Source organism: Hetaerina americana, unplaced genomic scaffold (genome assembly GCF_022747635.1).
Source record: "Hetaerina americana unplaced genomic scaffold, ioHetAmer1.1.p SCAF_11, whole genome shotgun sequence".
NCBI classification, from domain to species: Eukaryota; Metazoa; Arthropoda; class Insecta; order Odonata; family Calopterygidae; genus Hetaerina; species Hetaerina americana.
The window spans coordinates 16,742,993-16,747,699 of NW_027286181.1; positions in this window are offsets into that span (position 1 = coordinate 16,742,993).

Consider the following 4,707-nt stretch of genomic DNA (forward strand, 5'->3'; position numbering starts at 1 on the left):
TATATATATATATATATATGTATGTATATATATATATATATATATATATATATATATATATATATATATATATATATATATATATATATATATATATATATATATATATATATATATCTATAAAAGTACACTCACATATCTAGTTTTGATTTAATAAATGAGTGCCTAATAGGGAGCATTCCTTGACTTTCATAGTGTGCAAGGGTAAAATCTCTGTTTGAACTATTGGTGATAAAGAACAGCCCAATGCATATATTGCAAGGAACAGTATAGTATTTCCCTATCACGAAATAGCTTTTGATTTGATACGGATTACTGCCTTGATGAAACAATAACTGCTTCTGAAGGTCACAAAAATATTTACCTGTAATTATGGGATGCATACAAAGTTTTTGACTGTGTATCAGAAGTATTACTCTAAAAACTAAATTATATGAAACACATATTTGCTTAGCAATTATTAGTTGGCATAAGTCATGTTATTTGAAATACATGCAGCAACTGACATATAATAAATGAAAATACAAACAAACAAATTACAGGCCAGTTACATTTATCTATGGATTCTTGAATAGAATAAGAATTTTTTAATATGTAATTTGCTTTTTGAAACATAGGTAATCATGGGAGTTCATATAAATGTATAATATATACTCTCTTGCTTAGAGAGTGGAAAAAAATGTCAATAAAATCCGCAGAAAAATTTGCCTACCAAAATTAGCGATTTAGCCAAAAACGTCAAAAAATCTTTAAAAAAATCTCTTGGTTTCCCAATAAAACACAAAAGTACAATAACTTTGCCACTTTCTTTATTACTGTTTATAAAGAGTGCCTTTACAGGATTAATGCCTTCATAATTAATACGTAATACAGTGAGTAAAAATAAAAGCAGATGCGCTGGTTACATACAAAATAGGTGAAAGTTATTTTCACAGGTAAGTTCAATTTAAAAATAACTTTCAGCAAGTTTAATATATTTACATAATAAAATAAGGGTTTATTAAACATGAGATGAAATACGCCAATAGCTACTCATTTTTCACCCAAAAGCTACACTCATCTCCTAATTCTCTCTATCGGCTGACTTAAATCTGTTACTATAGGAGTTCATCACAGCATACATCTCAATATTCCTCGTAACGTAATTTGTTTGGTGGCCAGTAAGGTCTTATAATAATTTTAGGTGGACTGCGGACAATAACAGCAAAAATTAAATTAACATAGAAAAAGTGAGCAGTGCCTCTTTCATTTGATATTTTCAATTATTACACATTATACCCTGATATTCCTCGAAAAGGTACTCTGTATGCAAAAGACTTAAGATGTATCTTTTGTCAATTCTGTAAATTAAATTTAGCCAATTTGGAGTTTCTATTTTTGACATTTGTAACATTTTATACATTGATCTATTACTTTTTACATTTTTACCATTGTAGAAAGTTTTAGACCCATCCCTTTTTCATTGAACTCTCCCAACAAACTAGCGCTTATCTTGCCTGGTATGTATTCATATTCTTGCTACGAGCTACAGAGGTGTTTGGGGATGAAAGCAGGGAGGCAGGGAGGAGTGCTACTGCAATTTACAGAAAAATCTATGGAACACATTTTAAAATGAATCTTTCAAGCACTGATCTGCTGGTACTTCACAAAATAATATGTGAAGAAAGGACATTTCAGGAATCCATTTTCTAAGCTATTTTTGATACACAAAGGTATGTGAGACTTACCAATAACATGAGCTTTATTAAAGCAACTCCTCTCTCTGATGTCATTCCACCATCTGCTGACTCAGCGACATCACACTTTTCACTGGTTAATGCTTTTGCAACAGAAATCAAAACTTTCTCAAACAGTATGTACCCAACACCTTTTGATTCCATTTTTTTGAATGACTTGTATTTCTTCCATTCTAGACAATTTAAAAAGAAATAAATTATGCTAGTATCTTCAAGTCTTAATTTGGAAAGTATTATTTATATTATTAAAGGGAAAAATAGGGAAAAAACTGCAGGAAATGTTAAAACACTCAATGCCTTCTATTTTCCAAATCTTGAAAAAAACTAATGACATTTCTCCATGCATACAAATGAATAATATGCATATCACCCAACATATGATAATCTTTGCCTTAATGCATTATATACCTTATGTAAGTAAAACTTATTTATACTATGTATGTATACATTTGGAAATTTAATATTTAGTCAAATTCAAATAAAATAAAGAAAGAAAGTATATTTGGTACATATTCTTCATCAGTTTAGTAATACTCAGTAGCAGCATGTAAAAATGCATGGAGTAAAGGCAAGCTATTTCTTAAAGTCACCTTGTTGATGTCGAATTGACATCCACTGATGAAGAAAACATAGGAATGACTTGCTCAATCCCAAGTCACCAGTATTCCTGGAGTTCATAGTGAGTAAGGACTGATTGCCGTTAATCCTGGCCAATTGCAATTGAATCAGAGAATTATTCCATGGTAATTTTGAGAGATGAGAAGTTACATTTCTATCTGGAAGCTGAAGAGCAAAATAAAGGAATTCCCAACAACAGTTTTCCATGTCTGGAGATGCCTGCAATATTGAAATCATCCAAAATTATCAAATAATCATCAGTTGCACTAAACTCAATGAGGGTAAAGGAATACAAGGCAAGTTCCAGAATTTTATAAATAGGATCGCAATGTGAAGTTGTAGAAATAGCAGAAAGGTTTTCTTGTACAATTAAAAAACTTTTTAATTAACCACCTCTGGGTTTTTGTACCATACGATGGTTATTTGTTGCCCTATAGCATTTTGTTCATGTGCATAGCATACACAAGATGGCTGATTTTGGTGAGCTGTGAATTAGCACTAAATTTTGCCAAATCTTTGGGAAAACATTTACTGATACCAATGATATGATGCTTTAGTTTCACGCAATCATTTTACAAGCCAAGCAAGTAGTTATGAATGATTACAAATGTTTTAGAATGGATTCCCTTCAAAATTCTTCATTGGCACTCATTTAGGGTAAACTCCTGACATCATTCATTCCAATCATTTTTTCAATCATTTCATTGCGTAGAATTACGGATCCTCATTGCATAGCTCTAAAGTTTGTAACCTTGGCTTCTGATGCAGAATTAGAGAGATGACAGCTCAAATTTCTCACCACTGATTTTTACATTTTTTGGCAAAACCAATGCCATGCTTCCTCCATGAGCCTTCTCACCTGACCTGGCTCTGGCAGCTCCATCTTTCCCAAACTAAAAATCATATCAAAAAGATAATGATTTCAGACGGTTGAAGACATTCAGGAAAAATAACATTGGGGCCTATTGACAATTTTGAATAAGACCCATGACTATGTTCATGGGTGACAATGAAATTGAGAGTAGTGCAACAATTCCAGAGAGGAGTGCTTTAAAAGATGGGAGTGGCAATATATTGATGGTATGCCTGAAAAATTTATACAAAGATGTTACACAACTTTCTGAAAAGATTTTTGTATTTTATGATTTCTTTTTTTTCCAACTGCTATCCATTTTATCCAGAAAAATGGGTTAAATCCATAAGGTTTATTTTGCTTATGACTGCTATCACTGGCCACAAGCTAATTTCCCTAATTAGCATTGCTAATGATCATGGACCTTGTCATCCATTGCCAATTAATTGTAACAGCAGGAATTGAGTAGTGTTGAATTCAACATAGTTAAATTTGAACAATTACAATGATGTTTTCAATTACTCATTAAGTCAACAAGAATAATGAGGTAAATGCATTATTAATATGTAATCAGTAATTGCAACCCTAGTTTCTTAACCACAAAAAAACCTTTGCATCCAGGTAAAACATTAGGTGGTTGACTGACTAATTGGCAAGCATTTGACCATAGGCTAAAGATATAAATTTAAGGTAGTTGGGAAATGTGACAAGACACCCAGAAGATGGTGGTGCATGACTTGAATATTGAAATGTTGGTGGAATTGGCTGAAATTCCTAACCCAGAGGACGACCCAAGTCTACTCTACCCAGTGAATATGCCATATTTATTTATTCAAAGAGAGTCTTCTAAATTCAGCGCATGGCCCATGATTTGATATAAAATCTCTTTACGAGAACAGTTGTACAACTGGCTAAGACATGAACAAACTTATAAGCCATTATTAAAAAGTGTGGCAAAAGGTAAGGTAAAATATTGAGAGCTAAAATTTTTATAGAAATTAGACTTTTCTCAGTATTATGAGATTCATTTGAATACATTTTCAAAACAATCAGTGATAAACAATAATTTTGGTGATTTCGGTCACCCTGAGAGAATTTGACCATAAGATTCTTTTAAGGAAATGCTATTTATAAAGCAATTCACCCTAATGTTTTCTAAAACATAGCGAGAAATATGCACTTTTCAAACACAATTCTATCAGTAGATATAATTGGTATGAAAAGCAATTCCATCATCAATATACATTGGGTGGTTTTGAAATAATCAAAACCTGTGCCAGTTATTCTTGAATGAACAGTGAAATTTACAATATTGCTAATTCTTTTGAATATCTGCCATTAAGTAATGTCAGAAACAAAATATGGATAAATTTGAAAAGTATATAGTACCACAGACAAATGAGAATAAATCAGATATTTAATGAGAATAAATCAGATATTTAATGAGAATACATCAGAGAGAAACTAAATTAAATTATGAAAGATAAGATGGGGAGGAAA